We start from the raw sequence: 22,072 nt of genomic DNA on the forward strand, positions 1-22,072 counted from the left end.
GCAGCAGCAAAGCAGATTTTAATAGTTTCTTTAATGACATAAAAAAGTAAATAAATGAAACTATATTCACTTCCTATGCTGAACCATTTGATGATGCCAAGGATTTAGGCGTTTCTTCTTTTTCTAAGCTTTCAGTATGTGTAGCTGCCTCAGCTAAGGAGTCAGGTCACCAGCACCTGAAAGAGGCAGTTGCCAAGTTATCTCATCTGGGTTGCTTTCCTAGAAAATGGCTGCGGGGCTGGCCAGAACTAGGGCGGAGTGAATGGGGGCTGCTGCCTTTTCTTATATGATTCTATAAAATGACAACTAGAAGTTTATATATGTTCCTACAGGTATTAGGAAGCCAATGGCGTTTCCTGTAGGAGTAGGACATGGCATATTCGACCCGTACTTTAAGAATATCACTTTATCATCGAGAGGCAAGAAGCCCATTTAGGAGGCTATTGCATAGGCAAGGCTGGAGGTAATGAGCTGAGTGCGTTGGTCCTTGTGGTAGAGTGATCCTAGGCTGTAGAATAGAAGAGACGTTAAGAACTGCATAAAGGTTCATCCTGATTGCTCAACTGCAGGGAGTGAGTGAGACTGTTACTAGTTATAAATAGGACTTTGAGCAAGAGAAAAAGTGGGAAGCCGAGGGCTAACTGGATACCAGCACAGACCATTAGGTATTTGTTCTGCTCGCGGAGTTTATCTGCGATCTTTCAGAAACTAACAAATCCCTCACTAGTTCTGGACTAGGGCAAGGGTTTGACTGAGCACTCTCCGTTGGCAGAGAAGTTGCATTTGGTAGCAGGGCCAGATAAGAGCTAACACCGGCCACAACTACAAACAAAACCTCTAGTTTCCCAGGGTCTGCCTGGGACTTGCCCCTCGCCTGATTCCCTGGCCGAGCTCCTGCGGCGCCGCCCCCGCGGGGTGCAGGCCTGGCAGCACTGGGCGGGTGAGGTGGAGTGGGCGTGGCGGCGGCGGTGGCGGCCTCCGGCAGCGCCTTCGCAGCTAGGGGCTGCACGCCCGCTGCGCTCGCTCGCTTGTTCGCTCAGGATCCCAGGCTGCCAACACTCAACCCGAGCGCTTTCAGCTGGGTTTGACTCCTGTCGCTTCCCGTCTCTCCGAACCGGCACCGCCTCGGCCGGAGTCGTTGTAGGATCTGAGCCGTAGCCTTACCCCGCTCCCTGGCTCCTCGGCCCCCGGCCCAGTCTCCGGCGGAGGCGGGGGCTGGGGGCGTCCAGGAGAGCGCACAAGCATCTCAGGGGCCCGAAAGGTCAGGTAAGGGCGGGCCACAGAGCGATGGGCGACAGGCTTGGGCCGGAACGCCCCGGGTCGCCGCTCCTAACGGACCGTGGTCACCACGGCCCGGGCCCGCTGCCTAGGGAGGAGGGGGCGGTGGGGGAGCTCCGGGGCCCTGGGCCGAGCCCAGCTTCTGGGCGGGTGACCCCGACGCCCCGAACAACTTTTGCACGTGGGGCCTCGGCTTCCCGAGCTGGGGCCCCTGGGGAGGGAGCCCTCCTGGGGAGATGAAGGTGAAGCCCGAGCACCGGGCACCCCGCCCGCCCTGCCCGGGGCAAGGGTCTAGGGGCCCCCGATTTCTAGCCGAGCTGGCGGCCCGGCAGAAACCGAACCCAGAATCTTCATTCCCTGCCCCCTACCCCCACCCTGGGGGGTTTGAAGATTTGATCCAGTTTAATGTATAGGCGGGTCACCAGCACCAGTGCCACGTTTCTCTTCCTTCTGATTCCCAGTTCTTGCCCTAGCAGGGCACCGATGTATCCACTTTCTCTGGTCTGGTCAGTTTCACCATTTCCTTTTTAATCGCTTTTGTTGGCCACTTTGGCATCAAAACAGATGGCAGAGGTGATAAGGGTCTGAAATTAATTGGAGGGGAGGAGCAGGAATGAGGGGAAAAGACCCCCCCCAAAAATGTTTTTTGGTATGAGGTAGGCTCCAAAGTGTGTGGGTTTGGAGGGTTTTTTTTTTTTAATTGAAGGATCATACATATTTCTAGAGCATTAGTCTTTTAAAAGTATTGCCCTGTGAAATCATTAATTAGTTCACATCAAAGGAACATTGTGTAGGCAGGTTGCTATTAAATTACCCCATTTTATAGACCAGGGAGTGTAGGCACCAAAGCTATGCCGCCAGTCATTCTGGAAGCTGTGATTAGAACTTGTCTCACTCCCAGGCCTGTGCTCAACCTAGTAGGTCTTAATACCTCTGGAAAAGCACAGAATATTGAAATTGCGAGTAATTTGTTATTTCTTCAGTTTTTATTATCCATTTCCTTTATGTTACCTATGTATTTCATCTTTTTTGAGCTCAGTTGAAGTTATCCAAGTTCTTAAAGAAGAGAATGACAGGCCCTCGGGATTTTGTTTCTGAAAGGGACAGTACTTTATGAAGTTGAAATCACCTTTGTTGTACTTCTACCAGACAGAAGAGCTGTGTATTCTTGATTAATCTTCTGAATGTTCTCTCTTAAAGATGACTGCTTTCTCCCTGAAAACTATCCAGACAAAGGATACATTTCATCCTTTTTTATTTCAACAGGATCTTCCTCTTACTAAGTGAATAAAAGCCGGGATAGGGACAGCGTAGCTAGGATAAGGCATTAACATGTCCAAGGCAGAATTTAAAAACTGACTCCCATCTTGGTGGTACTGTCCACTAGAGACTTTCATTTGATTTTAAACAAAGGAAACCCCTGTGTTGTTATGCTGATTGAAATTTCTGGCTTTTATATATGTATATATAATATTAAATTATCTTTTTAAAGGTTAGGTTAAAATATGACTCTCATATCATCCTATAAGTTGTGTCCTATGTAGCTTTCCACCTACTTATTCTGAATCTGTCAGCCAGTAGATCTAGATAGCCAGAACTAGGGGTAATACCTTGGCTTCCCTTGGTACTCCAAGTAAAATCCTCTTTTGATTGAATCAGTGAATCACAATTAGACATTCAAATTTAATTTCTTTTCTACAAAAATTATCTTGGAATTATATGCAGATTAATTTTTTTATTATTGTCTTCTGCTCTCATGTCCCTTATATATGTTAGATTTCTGAAACTTCATAGGTTTGACTTCTGTAATTTTCCAACAAAGTTCTCTATCTCCCTTTCTGCCTCTACATTTCATGTGAATACTTTATTCCTCAAATGGAAATTTTCCTAAAATAAGATGAAAGGGTATTTACTTATAGAAAGTTCCTGTCAAAATGTCATCTCTTATAGAAGTGGGACCTAATAGGACTTGTGTGGGTGGGTGTATCCGGAAAAAAAAAATAAAGTAGAACCCTTTGAATTAAGTGTCATTGCATGTGTGAAGAAACAGCAACCCTATATAGGACTATATTTGAAGTTGTAGCAATTTAAATAGTCCCCCCATAGTATTTTAAGTATATAATAATATTTTATGGCCTTCCTCCATAAATAATAAAGTACTACCTTGTACCCTTGTGATGCCATTTTTCAAGGAGTATAAAGCTTGAGTACTTAAGGTATAAAACTCATCATAGAATATTAAATGGGGAGTCACAGGAGGTCAGAACTCTGCTTCTTTCTCAATGGATAATAGAAACAACTTACCCTCTGAACTTCGATGTCGGCCGTTTTTTAGAAAAGGATAACATTTGCCCTTTTTGAGAATAAAATGAATTATTTTGGAAAACACTTTTGACTTACAAAAAGAAAATTGCTCTGCAACTCAAAAGTATATGAGGTGTGATTATAAGTAACAATGCATTTTTTTGTGTTTTTTTTTTTAAGCAAAAACTACTCTTTTGAAATTGCCTTCAGTCAGTTAATGAGAAACACGTGAAAAAGTCTTATAACCTTAGAGTCACACTTTTTTATACCAAGAATAGTAAAACCCAGGTTGAACACCCACCTGATTCACCAGACATGTTTCTAAGGGACTTTTGGTTCTTATTAAAAATTAAATCCACCTCAGAACCTTTTTTTGCTGTTATTGAGGATTCAAAAGAACATCCTGTGTAGTCCTTTAAGGCTGTTCCAAAGGAGGCATTCCAAAGATGTTTTGGGCAATGACAATATGTTTGAGTAAGTATATAGCCTCCTGGGGTAACAGCTTTGATCTCTTAAGTTATGGTCATTTTGTTAAAAGTCAGTTATATTACTTAATACCTCAATAAGTGTATATCCCTAACTCTTAATTTAATTCAGCAAATATTTATTAAATACCTACAATGTTCAGAGCATTGCATTAGGCATCAGGAGAATTCAAATATTAAGAAAAGGGTCCTGCCTTCATGGAGTTAATATTCTAATTGGGATATCTATATGTAAATGATATACAAAACTGAACATAAGTACACTGCAAAGGGACAAATAAAGTGCTAAATAAGGTTTAAGAAAGGAATAATAATTTTGAGAAAGGAAATATAATTCCCATCTATGATTAGGGAAAGATTATGAAGGAGGTGGCATTTGAGCTATTATGAGGAACGGTTAAGAATTTAGTAAGTAGAGATGGCATGGATGGAAGATATTCTAAGCATTGGGAATGGCAGTAATCAAAGACATTGAGGCAGGGGGCGGGTAGAGGGGGATAGAGTATCACTTTCACAGGATCTTAGAGTTGCTGAAGAGACTGGATAGCTCATACGTATTTTTGCACACCCCAATATTTCCCCCAATCAATCTACAATCATTTTCAGGCAAAAAATTATATGCATACTAGGTTTGCTATGGTACATTTTTAAATTACTCAGTACCAATTTCCCTCATCTTCTTCTGCTGTAATACTTATATAGCTTGACCCACAAAATTGTTTTTAAAATGCAAAATGAGTCCTGCATTCTTTTGTAATAGTAAGGTATATATAAGAATAGGGACTTGACTTGTGATTTCATTGGAACAGAGTGCTCACAGATGCGGAATCTCCCGTTGCCAATTCAAATTGGTTCCTTCTCTGCCGTTTGTAGTTTCAGAGTTGCCCAGAGCACTGAGAGCTTAAGTTAACTTGCCCATAGTCACATAGCCAGTATGTCAGAGGAGAGACAAAACCAGGACTTCTTTGTCGTGAAGTCAGTTCTCTGTTGCTTCTCAGCTATTTTGTCTTTTGTAGTCATCTGATAATTTTTGTTGTTGCCTGCCAACAAAGAAAGAATCTATTATCTTATCAACAAACCTGAAAGAAACAAGTCTAAATTGGCCTTTTTGTAAGTTCCGCATATTGCTGCTGATTTACCCTCTGGGGCTCAACAATTACAATCTTTCCTGCAAATAGAGTTCTTCAGATACTTGAAGTATCTGTCTTGTGCCTTTCTCTCCTCCCTTTCTTTTTTTTCCAGGTTATATATGCCTAGTTCTTTCATACTATCCCCATATGGCATGGACTCAAGGCCCTTACCATCCTAACTGCCCTGTTCTGGACACTGCCTCCAGCTCAGCCATGTCCTGCTTAAGTTATGGTGCCCAGAACTGAACACCATGCTCCAGGTGAGGTCTGACAAGTGTAGAGTACAATGGGATTGCCCCCTTGTTCCTGGAAGCTACATTTCTTCAAATTGAGACCAAGATGGAATTCACTTTTTTGGCTATCACTTCACTGCTCACTCATGGCTAGGCTTGCAGTTCCCTGAAGTCCCTAGATCCTTTTCAGAACAGCTGCTACCTATTTGTACCTACCCCATATTACTTTGCAGAGTTGATTTTTTTTTTTACTCAAGTGCAAGACACTTATCCCTATTAAATTTCATCTTTTTAGATTCAGTTCAATGCTCTATAGCTTGTCAAGATGTTTTTGGGTACTAACTTTGTTGCCAGGCTATTAACCGTCCTCCTCAGCTTTGTGTCATCTGCAGATCTGGTGCGCATGCCATCTGTGCCCTTACCCAAGTCACTAATAAAAATGTGAAAGAGCACTGGTTCAAGTACAGATCCCTGGTGTACTTCCCTGAAGGTTGCCATCTTGACATTGAACCTTTAACAACTGCTCTTTGACTCTAGCTATCTAACCAGATCTGAATCCATCTGATTATATTATTCTCTAACCCACATCGCTCCATCTTTTCCATAAGGATACTGTGAGATATTTTATTAGAATCTTTGCTAAAATCTAGGTAAATTATGTTCAAAGTATTTTCCTTACCTACTGGTTTAGTAAGCCTGTCAAAAAGGAAAATGAAGTTACCCTGGCATGACACTTGATGAAGCCATGCTGGCTTTTTGTAATCTTTGCTTCTCTTTCTAGACATTCAGCAAATAACCTCTTCAGTGGTCCTTTCAAGAATTTTATCAGGAATCAAAGTCAAACTCACAGGTCTATAGCTTGCAGTCTTAGTTATCTTTCTCTTTTTAAAAATCAGGACATTTACCTTTTTCCAATCTTGTGATCCCTCTCTTGTTGACCTTGATCTTTCAGTGACATTGACTTTGTGGTAACATCTTCCAGTTCTTTTGGGTGAAGTGACTTGAATTCATCAAGGGTAGCCAAGTTCTCTTTTGCTCTCTCCTTACATATTTTTTGTATAAACTCCCTGCTTGTCATTTTTGTGCTCATTATCAGTGTAACAACATAAAAATTAAGTAGTTCTGTCTTTTCTCTGGTGTCAGTTATCATCCCCTTCCCCAAAGCAAAAGTTCCTAACCTTTCTGAGTCTATATTTTCTCTCACTGTAACAAAAAAAAATCCCTTTTTGTTGTCCTTAAACTCCTTTGCCAGCCTAAACACATTCAGAGCTTGACAATTCTTAACCCTTCTATTCATTTGTGTGTCTGTCTGTATGTCTATCTATTCCATGTTACAAAGATGTATAGTCAAGCAAAACAAATCTATTTATTTTTGGGGGGAAAAACAAATTTCTGCATTGGTCATGACCGCATGGAAAACACAAACACCCACATCATTCTTTATTCTTAAATCACCTCTAAATCATGAAGTAGATGCAATATTTCATCATTAGTCCTCAGAAATTGTGGTTGATAATTATATTGATCAAAGTTTTAGTCATTCAGAGTTTTTTGTCCTTACAAAATTATTGTTTTATAAATTGTTCTTTTCATATAAATTTTCCCAGGTTTTTTTGAAATCATCTTCTTCATAATTTCTTATAGCACAATAGTATTCTATCACATTTATATACCATGACTTTTTTTGCCATTTACATATATATATAATTATACATAGTTATATATAGATGCCATTTATATACCATTTTTACCATTTATATACTATTCCCCAATTGATAGACACCCACTTTTATATTCCCATTCTTTTCCTCCTCAAAAAGAAGTAAGGATATTTGTATACATCCTTAGAGTATGTTTTGCTAAGGACTAATTCCTCCATTAATATACTCCCTCTGTAATTCAAATATCTTTCCTCTCTATTTCCTTGTTGAGTGGGAATAAATTTCTATACCCAACTCTGTGTGTCTGTGTGTATGCATGCATGAGTATATTCTTCCTTCCTTTGATCAGTTTGATTTAGAATGAGGTTTATGTGTAAGCCCTTCCTACCCCCCACACCTTCCTCCTTGTTTGTATAGACTTATACTTGTACATGTCAATTATGTGAAATTATTTCCCCCAACATCCATTCCCTCCTCCCCATATATTCCTATTCTCTTTCCATTTTTCTTTTAAGATCATCAAAACATAATGTAACCATTGCCAGGCCTTTTCTCTAATTATATACTCCCTTTAAAATGATGATAGGGCTCAGAGGGTAACCTATGTAGTATCTCCCGATTTAAGAATGTAAACATTTTAACCTTAACCTTCATAATGATTGTTCATGTTTACCTTTTTATGTTTCTCTTAACTCTTGTGTTTGAACTTCAGACTTTCTATGAAGCTCAGGTTTTTTCATCCAGAATTCTTAGAAGTTCACTATTTCATTAAAAATCCATTTTTTCCCTTGTATTATACATAGTTTTGGGGAGTATGTTATTCTTGGTTGTAAGCCTATGTCCCCTGCCTTCTGAAGTATCATATTTTATTTCTTCATAGTTGTGGCTAAGTCATTTGTAATCCTTACAGTGGCTACTCGGTACATGAATTCTTTCTTACTGCTTTCAGTATTTTTTCTTTGACCTGGAATCTCTAGATTTTGACTGTAATGTTTTATAGTTTTTATAATTTTCATTTTGGGGTTACTTCTATTGATGACTGATGGATACCTTTTCCACTTTGCCCTCTGGTTCTGAAAGAGATCTGGTCAGTTTTCTTTTAAAATTTCTCAAAATAGAATATCTAAGCTCTTTTTATGGTTATGTCATTCAGATAGTATGATTCTTACATTTTTTTCTCCTTGATCTATTTCTCAGGTCAGTTGTCTTTGCTGATACCTTACATTCTCTTTTACTTTTTCAAATTTTTATTTTGTCTTAATATTACTTATTCTCTCATAGAGTGATTGGCTACATTTTGATTCATTTGAATTTTCAGGGTGTTTGTTGTTTAGGCAGGGTTTAAACTATTCGGTTTTTCATTGATCTTCCTCTTTTCTCAACTTGTATGATATTGTGCCTCAGATTTTAGCAAATAATTTAGAGCTTAATTATATGCTCTTTTTAAATTTTTCACTGTTGTTTCTTATGTTTTAGGCTTACTTCCCCAAATTGACTGTAAGCTACATCAAATCCAGTTGCAGATCTTATGTCTGATTTTCTCATAATATTTAGTATACTAATGAGCACACAATAAACATTGATAAATATATTAAAAGTTTGGTATATGGGTGAAACTTGTATTATGACTCAGATAATAAAACTAAATCAAATCAAAATAAAAGTTTCTGCTGGAGTTTCATAGAGCTATAGAGTGCTTTTGTATAGACCTTGTGTAATTACCTAAGTCTTGTTATGTAGGGTAATCTTTTCCGAAAAGGGAACATTGTTTGCCCTGTTGCTAACATAGTATTATGCTTCTGAGCATTTCTCTGTATCATGGTATAATAATGCAAAGAAACATTGGACTTGGATTCATGTATCAGCTTTGACACTTATTAGCTATGTGACCCTATATAACTCAGGCCCTTTACTTCTCCACACCAGTTAATTTTATATATAAAATACAGATTATAATTTCTAGCTCACAAGATAGTTAGGGGGAAAACGCTTTGTAAACTTTACAGTGCTTTAAAATGAGAATTCTTCTTGTTGCTGTTTATAATTGTTTTAAAACAAGCAATGACAGGGGCGGCCAGGTAGCACAGTGAGTAAGAGCACTGGCCCCAGAGTCGAGATGACCTGGGATCGAATCCGGGCTCTGATACTTAGCACCACACCCAGAAATAACTGGCCGTGTAACCTTGAGCAAGTTACTGTACCCCAATTGCTTAAAACAAACAAAAACCAAGCAATGACAGAGTATAGGTATAGTTTTTATTATAGTAAAACTTTGTTTCAGTTTTTATTTGATCTTACAATACAAAATGCTAGCTTTTCCTTGTTACAGAGGCTTTATCTGTACAATGTGTGGCAGAACTAAATGTTCCCAAGTCATTTCAACCAAAACTTTTGGTTGCATCAGTTGGCAAGTTGATCTCTATGTAGGTATGATCAGGGCAAATGATACTTCTGAGTCCCTGTAGATGGCTTATGGTTGATAATTTTGAACAATGATTCATGCTGTAGCCATTTGTAATAACCCTTCTTTCTAGTGTTTGGATACATTTATAACTTACCTTAGTTTTCGTTTATGTATTTAAAAAAAAATCTATTATTAATTATTTTTAGTTTTCAACATTCACTTCCATAAGATTGAGTTTTGAACTTTCCTCACCACATTCTCTTTCCTCCTCTCCAAGATGGCATGGAATCTAATATAGGCTCTACTTATACCTTCATATTAAATATATTTTCATGTTAGTCATGATATAAAGAAGAATTAGAACTATTGGGAGGAACCATGAGAAAGAAGAAACAAAACAAAACAACTAACGAAAAGGAGAGCAAATAGTATGCTTCCATCTGCATTCAGACACTCCAGTTCTTTCTCTGGATGCATTTTCCATCATGAGCCTTTTGAATCTTAGATCCTTGAATTGCAGAGAAGAGCTAAGTCTATCAAGGTTACTCATCACACAATATGGCTGTTACTGTGTATAATGTTCTCCTGGTTCTGCTCATTTCACTTAGCAACAGTTTATATAAGTCTTTCCAGGTTTTTCTGAAGTCTGTCTGCTCATCATTTCTTATAGAACAATAGTATTCCATTATATTCATATACCACAACTTGTTCAGCATTCGCTAATTGATGGACATTCCCTCAATTCCCAATTCTTTGCCACCACAAAAAGAGCTGCTATAAATATTTTTGTACATGGAGGTCCTCTTCCTCTTTTTATGATCTCTTTGGGATATAGATCTAGAAGTCTTTATTTTGTACACATTTTATATACAATCTTATAGCCCTTTGGACATAGTTCCAAATTGCTTTCCAGAATAGTTGGGTCAGCTTACAACTCCACCACCAATACATTGTTGTTCCAATTTTCCCACCTCTTCTCTAGCATTTATCATTTTCCTGTTTTGTCATGTTAGCCAATTTGATAGATGTGATGTTGTACCTCAGAGTCATTCTGATTTGCATTTTTCTAATCCATAGTGATTTAAAGCATTTTTTCATATGATTATAGATAGCTTTAATCTCTTCCTCTGGAGGCGGCTAGGTGGCACAGTGAATAGAGTACTGGCCCTGGAGTCAGGAGGACATGAGTTCAAATCCAGCCTCAGACACAACACAAAAATCTAGCTGTGTGACTTTGGGCAAGTCACTTAATCCTAGTTGCCCTACCTTCCCCCCTCCAAAAAGAAAAAAAAAGAATTTCTTCCTCTGAAAACTACCTGTTCATATCCTTTGAACATTATCAATTGGCGAATGATTTGTATTCTTATAAATTCGACTCAGTTCTCTCTATATTTTAGAAATGAGACCTTTATCAGAGATATTGGTTGCAAAAATTGTTTCCCACCTTTCTGCTTCCCTTCTAATCTTGGTTGCATTGGTTTTGTTTGTGCAAAAACTTTTCAGTTTAATGTCAGGATTGCTACTCTTGGTTTTTTTTTTTTTACTTCAGCTGAAGCAGAATATGTTCTGCTCTAGTCTTTTACCATTACTCTGTGTGTATCCCTCTGCTTAAAATGTGTTTCTTATAACAACATATTGTATGATTATGATTCTTAACCTACTCTGCTGTCTGCTTCTTTTTTATGGGAGAGTTCATCCTATTTACATTCACAGTTATGATTACTATCTGTGTCTTTCTCTCCATCCTATTCCCCACCCCTTATATGCTTTTCTCTCTTCTTTCTCCCTTTCCCTCTATAATAGAGTTTTGCTTTAGACCATAGCTTCCCTTAATCTGCTTTCCCTTCTATTAGCCTCCACCCTTTTCTTCCCCGTTACTCTTACCCTTTCTTCCCTCCTTTCTATCCATCCCCTCCCTTTTCTTTCCCCTCCTATTTCCTATAGGGAAGTTCCTCCCTTTTCTTTCCCCTTTCCCCTCCTATTTCCTATAGGGTAAGTTAGATTTCTATACCTAACTGATTAGATTATTCCCTCTTTGAGCCTAATCAGATGAGAGTAAGGTTCAAATAATGCTCACCTCCCTCCCTTATATCCCACTACTGTAATATGTTTTTGTGCCTTTTCATGTGAGACAATTTACCTTTGACTGCCTCCTCCTTTTCTAGTCTCCCAGTACAATCCTTTTTCACCACTTAACTTGATTTTTTATCATCACATCAAAGCCAGCTCATACCCACACCCTCTGTCCATGCATACCCCCTCCAAATGGTGAATAATAATACAGTTCTCAAGAGTTACAAGTGTTATCCTCCCCTGTAGTGATGCAAACAGCCTGCCCTTATTAACAACATGTTGTTTTTTTTTTCCTGTTTACTTTTGCATGCCTCTCTTGATTCTTATATCCCAAGATCAAATTTTCTGTTAACTTCTGGTCCCCTCACCAGGAAGGTCTGGAAGTCTCCCATTTTGTCAAATATCCATTTCCTCCCATGAAAGATGATGCTCAGAGGGCAGCTAGGTGGCACAGTGAGTAAAGTGCCGGCCCCAGAGTCAGGAGGACCCGAGTTCGAGTTCGGTTCCAGCCTCAGACACTTAACACCCACACACAAAAACTAGCTGTGTAACTTTGGGCAAGTTACTTAACCCCAATTGCCCTCCAAAAGGCAAAAAAAAAAAAAAAGACCATGCTCAGCTTCTCTGGATAGTTGATTCTTGGTTGTAATTCAAGCACTTTTGCCGCATGAAATATCATATTCTATACCCACCTGTCTTTCAGTGCAGAATCCACAATGTCCTGCACAATCCTGATTGTGGTTCCATGACATTTAAATTGTTTCTTTCTGGCTGCTTACACTGTTCTCCTCTTCACCAGGTAATTCTGGAATTGTACTACAGTATTCCTTGGTATTTTCAATTTGGGATCCCTTTCAAGAGATGATTGGTGGATTCCCTCAATGACTGTTTTACCCTCTGATTCTAGGACCTCAGGGCAGCTTTCCTTGATGACCTCCTGAAAGATGCTATCCTTCTTGGTTTTCAGGTAGACTAATAATGTTTAAATTGTCTCCTGGATCTATTTTCCAGGTCATTTGTTATTCCAGGTATTTTATGTTTTCTTCTATTTTCCTATGCCTCTGTTTTTGTTTGACTGATTCTTGATTTCTCATAAAGTTATTAACTTCTACTTGTCCAATTCCAATTCTTAATGAATTTTTTTTTTCTGTTAGATTTTGTACCTCCTTTTCCATCTGGCCCATTTTACCTTTTGATGAGTTCTTCTCGTCAGCGAGTTTTTGTGCTGCCCTTTTCATTTGGCCCATGCTACCTTTTAAGGACCTGTTTTCCACAGTCAACCGCTGTACTTCCTTTTCCAGGCCATTGACTCTCTCCTGCATACTTCTCAGCTCTCTTCCCAATTCTTCTTCTACCCTTCCCACTTTGTCCTCCAAAGTCCTTCCTGAGCTCCTCCCAGAAGGTTGGGGGCTTGAGACCCATTCACACTCTCTTTGAGGTTTCAGATGTGGGCATATTGACAATGTTGTCCTCCTCTGGATCTGTGCCCCAATCTTCTCTGTCCCCATAACAAGAATCCATGGTCATTGTCTGCCTCTCCTTCTGGCTTTTTGAGTTGAGCTCTCTCGCTGGAACACAGAGGGCACTGACCCAAGCTTCCTGTGTTAGGAGCCTGGGACCCAATTTCTGGCTTTGTGTTCTGGGGCCTCTGGTGCTGGTATCTGGAGGCTGTAGGTTCTGGCAGTTTAGCTGGTGCTCAGCTGGGATCAGCAACACTGGAGCTCTCAGGGTAGGGGTGGGGAGTCTGGCTCCTGGGGGACACCTGCTCACCTGTGCCTTGCACTCGAATATTTGGCTACTGGAGGATGTCTTCCAACCTGGAGTTGCGCTGAAATACTGGGAGATTTGGCTGCTGGAGAGTGCCAGCACACATGGTGGTTTTCCTCGCTGGTGTCTATTGGTTCTTTTGCCTGTAGTGATGCACTCAGGGGTCTTGGTGTTGGCACCTGCCTGTTTCACCACGCTGAGGCTCAGGATCTCCACCTAGGTTGCTGAGGTAGGACTTGCTGCTGGCTTGCTGAGACACCTCCCATGCTGTACTGCGCTCCCTCCCCCAGAGCAAGAGGGGCCTTTCCTGTTAAACCCCCAAGTTTCCTGGGTTATAAGTGCTGTACCCCCTTTCTGCTGGCTCAGCTGTTCAGGGTTTTCCTGGGGTGATATTTTCTGGACTTTAAGAGGTAAATAAAGAAGGGTGAGAGCAACTTCTTACTTTGCCATCTTGGCTCCCAGAAGCAGAACCTCATCTGTGTATTTTTGTAAATAACTGAAAAAAGACAGTTTTGAAAAAATTATGCATGTAGATATGATGTAATAGCTGACATTTACATAAACACATTAAGGTTTACAAAGTGCTTTATATCATCTTAGGTTGAGGCTCAGAATAATTTTGTGAGGTAAGAACTATGAATATTTTAAAATTCATTTTACTCATAAGAAAACTGACTCTTAAAGGAGTAAGGTGGTTTGTTCTTGGTGATCTTTCCTGACTCCAAACCCAACACTCTCTCTATTATACCATGATTCCTCACATCAGATGATGTTCATTACTGTTTAAATATCAGTAAAACAGAAATGACCAAAATTTATCAATACATATACATAAAAAAAATTAACTTCACGTATTTATTTTACAAAGTAAACTGCTTGGAAAACATAACACATAAAAATTCTTGTTGTTCTCTCATTCAGTCATATCCAACTCTTTGTGATCCTGTGGACCATATCACACCAATGCTGTCCGTGGGGTTTTCTTGGCAAAAATACTGGAGTGGTTTGCCATTTTCTTTTCCAGTAGATTGGGGAAAACAGGTTAAATGACTTGCCCAGGGTCACACAGCTAGTAAGTATCTGAAGCTAGATTTGAACACAGTTCTTCTTGACTCCAGGCCTAGCGCTCTATCCACTGAGTCATCTAACTGAAAATTAGAGGTGTATAATTTTTTGGAGATTTTGAAGACATGGGAAAATAGGAAGAAATTGAAATTTGTGCTAAAATTGAAATATACTAAATATTAATTTATAACACTCTTAATAGCTCTTAATTTGCTGCTAGTTAAATATAAAAATCTATTTGAATTAAACTTCATTTATTTTCAAAGTGTATTTGATTAATAATTACAAATTTAAAGATTTAACTTTTTTAAAGGTTTTTATTTTTCCTTATACAAATACAAGTTGCTGAACTTTTAAGGGATTTGGCATCTCTAAATTTCTGCTAGTATATGAGAAGCAGTCAAAAACCTGAACTTCATTGAAATACAAAAGAAATTACTATGTTTTCCCAACTTCATGTCCTATACAATATTAAGCAGATAGAGAAAGTGCAAATTTTCATGAAAGGAAAGGTGACAGAGACAAAAAAAAAAGAAAAACTTACTTGAGATAAATTTTCTTATCTTTTACTAGCAACAGTTTCTTCTGTTTCATCATAGACTTCTGACAGGCTGAAGATTTTTTTACATCGAGAAGAGCTTCTTTACATGTTCATTTGTTTCTTAGTGTTATTTGCAAGCAGACCAATTTCTTTAACTTGCTACAGAGATGGAGAAATCTGAACCAGGTAAGCAAGAGGAATCAGAGGCTTTGTGATACAAAGATCCCTGCAATGTTAAGGGATATTCTTAGCAGAATCTTAGCCTATATTCCTTGAAGATTTCCTGTACTATGCAACAGTTGAAAGAATCTTTGACATTAAATCCTAAATGTGCTGCTTTAAAAAAAATACTGCTATCTAGCACTAGACTCCTGCAGTTGAATCTTACATTCAAAAGATTCTTATATTGAAGCAGTGTCAGTGGTTGAACAGCAGGAATTTTTCCATTTCATATTAAAATCTTTTAATTTGCTTCCATAAATATTCTTAGACTATATAAATGATAGTTTATTTTATGTAGGCCATTTGGAGAAGATTGTCTGACAAAATTACACTGCTTAATTTTTGTAGAATGCTGAAAATTATTAAAAATCTTCTTAATGAATAGTTTTACAAATTTGGGGGAAATAAATACAGGTGGAGTTAGACTATATGAACACCTTATTTTGTAGATTTTATTCATCATAAAAATCTTACTACCCAATTTTCCTATATTTTTAGGAGGTAGGAAAGACAGGTATTTGGGAACATAAAAACAATTTCACTTGGGGTGGCTAGGTGGCATAGTGAGTAGAGCACTGGCCCTGGAGTCAGGAGGACCTGAGTTCAAATCCAGCCTGAGACCAAAAAAAAAAAACCCTTTGCTAGCCATGTGACCTTGGGCAAGTCACTTAACCCCAATTGCCCTACCTTCCCCCCTCCAAAAAAAAATTTTAAAAAGAAGCATGTTTTTATGAACAAATGTAGGTAACTGAGCAGGGTCTGGACCTTGAAGATAAGTTAGTATTTTAAACAGGATTTGGGATCAGGAGGTATAATAAATCCAGTGAAATAAATCAACAAACCATAATGTTATGGAATTTTATTGGCTTTAATGGAACTTCACTGTGAATACAGTATATCCCCTGAACATTTTAACAGTGTTTAATGATACTTTGTTGTGATTTTATGCTAGTAAATGAATCAGATATCCTAAAGAGAGATTGACTATGTCACCATATGCTAATTGTATAAATTTTTATACCGTAAAACTTGCGGTGATTCAGAATTGTAATTGTTATAGAGTTTTCAAAGATGTCTCACATTATACCTGTTTCTTAGGAGATGATTGTTTTTCATTGTATGTTTGGACCCACAGTCAGTGAATAAGCATTATTAAGTGCCCACGGTTTGCCAAACATGTGCTGAGCATTAGGGATAGAAGTACGAGCAAAAATAACTTAGTCCCTACCTTTGAGGAGGAAGACTGCACAAGAGGGAACTGAAAAGCAGAAATTATGAAGGGGGCAGAAGTTACATGCTGGGGCATAGTGAAGTCCAGAGAATCAGAAGTGTGATTGAGCTGGGTGTGTCCCCAAAATGGAGGCACTGGAAAGAGGGAGCTAAGAGAAGCAAATATGGAGGGTTGTTTCGGTATAAGAAGGTCCTAGGCAATGAGGGTATTTCTGGAGTGAAAAGCAGTTGAGTCTTAAGAGTCAAAATAGCTGGGAAGGGAATTCGGGCTGGTAAAATAGAAATAAAAGTACTCTGCAACTTATTTCCTAGAAAAAATTTATACTGTAACCTTGCTTTTTGGTTACTTGCTACTTTCTCACAAAGGATAAGTGAGAGAAATGGTTATTTGACCCTAAGGACAGTATAACACGTACTTTCTACTAAATTATTAGGTCAGAGATGAGACAACTTTTTTCCCCCAAATGCATTTCTTAACCTCCGGAAAAATATTTGTTATTAATGTTCATTGACTTGTTAATGTCATTCAAAATTTATATGTAATTTGTACCTCACTTACACAGTGTAGCACATGGTCCTCCTTTTCAACTTCATCTTATTCTTCTATCTCATTCCTCATTTGTAAATGAAGGTGGTGAACTGGATGACTTTTTTTTAGTGCTATAGTTCTATAATTCTGACTGAGGGCTTATATTAAGTGCTAAAATGATTTTGTTTTCAGTTTTTTTGATGAAGATATTCCTCAAATGCATTATGGACTTAGGAAACCTTAATAATATACCCTTGTATCCTGGATAACTGGTACTACTATAAAGTCAAATTTTGACAACTTTTTACCCTTGAGAAGGAACCCTCAACTGTTAACCAAACACAGAAAACTCACACTGACCTATTGTGTCTATCTAATCAATTAATCAACAAACATTGTGAAATGTATGTTATGTGCCAGATATTGGAGTTGCATGTTCACAGAATAAGACAATCTGTACCTTCAAGGAACTTGTAGGTCAGTTTAACTGAATGAATTACTGGATTCACTTGTGATTCAATTAATGATTTTGTGGCAAAGGTAGCAGGTACTTAGCACTTAGTAATTGATCAAGCCTCTGTTGGGGAAACTCCTGTCTCCTGTTGCTGACAGGAAGGGGTTGGCTGAAACAGGAAGTAGCTAATTCTGTGAAGAAAAGCCCCAGAGAGGCACAGTCAGAATTTCTTAGGACCAGCATCTGGAGGCAGAGCAGCTCCAGAAGAGAGAATCGAGAACTGAGCCACAATTTCCAGTGAACTTGTGGTGGAGCTTCTTCTGAACAGGAGCCCCAGAGTCCAGGAACCCAGGTGACAGAGGAGTCCAGGAGAAGACTGAGGAAGCAGAAGACTGAGGATGCATGACTGGATGCTGAGATTTGTTTGCAGCTTGGTTGAGCCTTGAATTCCTAGAAGCAGAAATTGTGAAGGACCTGAGATGAACTGGACCCTGTGAACTTCATTGTGGAGCAGGACCTACCCGGAGAGCTGGACAAGGAACTGGGAGCTGTCTGCCATTGAACCCAGGTGACAGTCTGGTGAATCCAGGTAGCATCTGGGACCATGGAAGAGGATCCAGGGAATCTGAGAACCAGCTGCAAGTCAAGATGAAAAGGTCTCTCCATGGGTACTGAGTAATGATGAAATTGTAGTTTACTAGTGACCTAGTGGTGGAGGGTTTGTGTATGATACTTAGTAATTGATTGCTGAATAAGTGACTAATTGAGTTAATCTAGTGTGCCCCATGAGTGGAAGACTTTGACTGTTGTACTTTGAGGTAATTGTTCTTTTTTCTAAATATTGTGAACACGGTGAAAACTATGTGTCCATTTTAATGATAAGTTTTTATGAATACTATATTGTGATTTTTCTGTGATGAGTTGTAATATTGTGAATGCTTTACCTTGATTTTCTGTGAATGTTTTGCTTTGATTTGTTATGGAATAAATAGTGTTCTCTATACTGTGTAATCAGAACCTTAAAAGCTGTTCACAGGAGCATTCTTCTGGAAAGCTGCTTGTGCCTGGCATTACAACCCCTCTGAGAGCTAGAGTAGTGTTTTGCGGATATCAACAGTGTGCTAGCTGGAGAAATAGACAGATGAGGTCTGGGACTATTGAGGAGGTATAATAGGGCTGGAATTTTGAGTGCCATCTCTCAGCTATCTCTAGTCCTTGGGATATGAGTCTTGATTCAGAAAAAAAGACTGCTTCACTGATTGTTCTTAAGGAAGAGGGTAGCCCTTAGCTTATGCTGCCATTTTAGTTCATTCCCACCAAATGCTAGTTACACAAAAGATCCTCAGACATAGGAATTAGTAAGTAAATTTATTTCTCCAAGCAAGACAATAAGCAGAAACTAGAATTCTACAGAGATTAGAATATGCAAGTATACAGTATAAACAAGTATAAACGAGCTCTTCACCTGTGAGTAAAATGAGATCTCAGCTCAAATCAAGAGAAAGAGAACAGTCAAATGGCAGGTAACAGTCTCAGCAGTCCCTAGAAAATAGGCCCTAGAAATCAGCAACATGATCCAGCTAACATGTCTGTGGCCCCAAGGACTGGAATCTGCCATTTAATGTCTTTTCTGACTGCCTCTCTAGAGCTCTTTTCTCTATGTGTTTCTCCCAAGAGTGTCTGGAACCAACTCAAGTGCTGTATAGCAGATATGCAGTGTCACATAGCATAGTATCAGCCAAACGAGTCATATCTCCCTGTACATATGAAGCATAGGACTATCCATCCCCAACCCTGCTTGGGGGACAGATTACCTGAATATAAAATAAATTCAATATGTAACTGTAAGAACTCGCCTACTGTGTTGTTCCATTTAGCCTTATATTCTCTTCTTATTTAGAAAAAAAATATTTTGCAAACTCTGGCTATGATTATTATTTTTATTATTAATTATTTCCTACTACCTATATCAAAAGTCATAAAATGCACCAATATCTCATCTCCACCTTTTGGGATCATTTTGTTATTTTACAGCTCAGCTCAGATGCCACCTTCTCCATGAATGCTTTTCTGATATGTCTTCTGATGGCTAGTACATTGTCCCTCTTCAAATTCCTTATATTTTGCTTAGACCTATGTACGTTTTGTATTCTACTATTAGCTCCTTGTTTAATTTTGTCTTTGTATCCCCACCACCAAGCTTGGAGTTTTAAACATCATATACTTATTAAATTCAATTAGATCTCTTTCCTAAAATTTGTATTTTATCTAGATTTCTTGTTGGACTTTATCACAGTCATGTGCTAAACTAATTTTTGTACTTGAAGTGTCCCTGTTGTAAGCTTCTTGACACAAAAGACTGTCATTTTTCATTGTCATATACAGTGTTTTGCATAGATCGGGTTCATTACCATATAATGGGGATGAGGCAGGACCTGAGTTCATTGCCTCTGACCTTTACTAACCATGTGACCTTGGGCAAGTCTTTTAATTTTTCTAAAGACACAGTTTTCCTTACCTATGAGATAGGCACCATAATACCATTAGTATTAATTTTTTTTGAGGGGGGAAGGCAAGGAAATTAGGGTTAAGTGACTTGCCCAAGGTCATACAGCTAGTAAGTATGTCAAGTGCCCGAGGTTGGATTTGAACTCAGGTCCTCCTGTCTCCAGGGCTGGTGCTCTATTCACTGGGCCACATAGTTGCCCCCCATTAGTATTATTAATCTCAGGATTACTGAGAGGCTTAAATGAGATAATGCATGCAAAGTGCTTTGTAGCCCTTAAAGTCCTACAGTTGGCAATGTTAACTATATCAATAAACATTTGTTTAATTGAAACAGCAAAACAGTGGCCCACTTTTACTGTGGATCTGAGATAGTATACATGTTGTAAACCATTTTGTAAGATTTCTTTCTAGGTTTTCAAATAGATAGATTTATTTTTGCCACCAAGTACACTTTGATTCTATAATTTTGACTTAGTGATCAGTTAGGTTTGATTCCTGTTATTTAAAGTCTTTGTTCGTGTAACTGTGCTTACATACCAAAACAAACAAAAAACTTCCCAGAATCTGATAACATTTATCAAAACTATTCCATGTCCAGCTATTGAATTATAAGAACTAAATTTGTAGATATTTTGCACCATCCTAATGTTGAATCATTTCTGTAGACTTATTAAAAAAATTTTTTTAAAGCATTCATCTCTGTTGCTGATCTTTAAAAATCAAAACACTTTAAAAAGGACTGGGGTTCAAATCCTGCCACTGATTCCTGCTATTTGTATAATTTTGGGCAAGTTGGCCTTTCTGGGCCTCAGTTTCCTCATCTGTAAAATGAGATAATTAGATCAAATGATGTCCCTTTCAGCTCTAAATTAAGTCTCCTATGATTGCATATCAACAATAAATACATTAGATAACACATTTCATGAAGTAATATAAGATGATAAAAAAAATAGTTACAGTAAAACATCTCTGTTTTGTTAGTATTATCTTTCCTAAGGTTAAATAAGACTTTATGGCATTCTCTTTGTGTTCTATCACCATTTCTGTGGTCAAATGCAGTTACCGTTAGTCTTTTAATTCAAGGAACCTATGGAGTCTCTCAACTATAGTTTCTGTTACCTTTTATTTTGTTGTATATATTTTTAATTGTTTCAGAAATTTCTTGGGGGTAATACAAATCAACATTCATTCAAGAACAGTTTGAGAAAAGGAGTATTTTAGATATCATGTAACTTGGTGTGTCTTTTCATTCCCTATTTCAAAATTGGAATTAAGGTTCATCATATACAAATGACATGATATATAAGTTAAACTCTGAAATGTTTTCTTGCTTAAAAATGTATTCTAACTCCATTTTTTTTCAAGCTTTATTATGTATTCAAAAGATCACTCTGTACTTATTCATTGTTCTGGAAGATTTTTTTTTGGTAGCTTTTATCCCAAAACAGTTAAGTTCTTACCTGATCTGTCTGACATGTGTTTCTTTGATACTATAATGTGCTGTTGTATTTTGTAGTAATATGGACATACAAGGTCTTTAGTTGAATGTTTACACTGTAAATCTATTTGTTTAACTTAGGGCTTTATACAATAACACTGATATAACAATGCCGCAATTTTACACTCTCCTTCAGCTATGACTATTGATAAATTTACAATTTTCATGTCACATTCCTCTTTACCAAAATACTATTTAGACATCTTATCATTGTGTGGAGGTAGGCCTGTGTTCTCAAAACCCATGTCAGAAGAGCAGAAACTCTAGCAGGTTCTACCAAATTGAAAAAAACTTCCTGTATGTGCGCAGTGACAATGCCTGTTTTCTGAGAACCAGCTTAGCCAAGTATGGCAAGTCTTAACACTGTTAGTTTAGCCATTATGCAGTGAATTCTTTGACATAGCAAGATATTTACATCAAATTCTTCTAAAAGTTCCCCATACATCTTGATCTGATCTGATTGGAGGGTGGCATGTCAAACTCCTTCTGATGCCTTCCTTTTGTAGAAGGCAGAGACTGAAATTTTGGCTTACTGCACTCTGCCTCTGCCATTCTACCTAGTTTCAACTCTGTGGGACACATCCCCTCATCTTTGTTTCTACTGTCCTGTTTCCTTTTTGTATTGTTCCCCTTCCTTCATTAAATTATAAGCTCCTTGAAGGCAGGGACTGTCTTTCTTTTTTGTTAATT

General features: G+C 38.2%; 1 protein-coding gene across 12 annotated transcripts in view; it reads left to right on the forward strand.

Moving 5' to 3' along the window:
* Window positions 1-958: 958 nt before the first annotated feature.
* RNF180 (ring finger protein 180) overlaps window positions 959-22,072 on the forward strand; it is a 225,207-nt gene continuing 204,093 nt past the window's right edge. For 4 of the 12 annotated variants that reach the window (XM_069096390.1, XM_069096387.1, XM_069096395.1 and 1 more), the window contains exon 1: window positions 962-1,266. The gene's annotated coding sequence lies outside the window, so the exon portion shown is untranslated. Of the gene's footprint in view, window positions 1,267-13,379; window positions 14,408-14,999; window positions 15,128-22,072 lie in introns of those variants that run through there. The other 8 variants (XM_069096397.1, XM_069096401.1, XM_069096402.1 and 5 more) reach the window with 4 other exon arrangements.

The sequence above is a fragment of the Petaurus breviceps genome, unplaced genomic scaffold (genome assembly GCF_028583685.1).
Source record: "Petaurus breviceps papuanus isolate PSGF00001 unplaced genomic scaffold, PetGlider_PUasm1.0 229, whole genome shotgun sequence".
Lineage (NCBI taxonomy): Eukaryota > Metazoa > Chordata > Mammalia > Diprotodontia > Petauridae > Petaurus > Petaurus breviceps.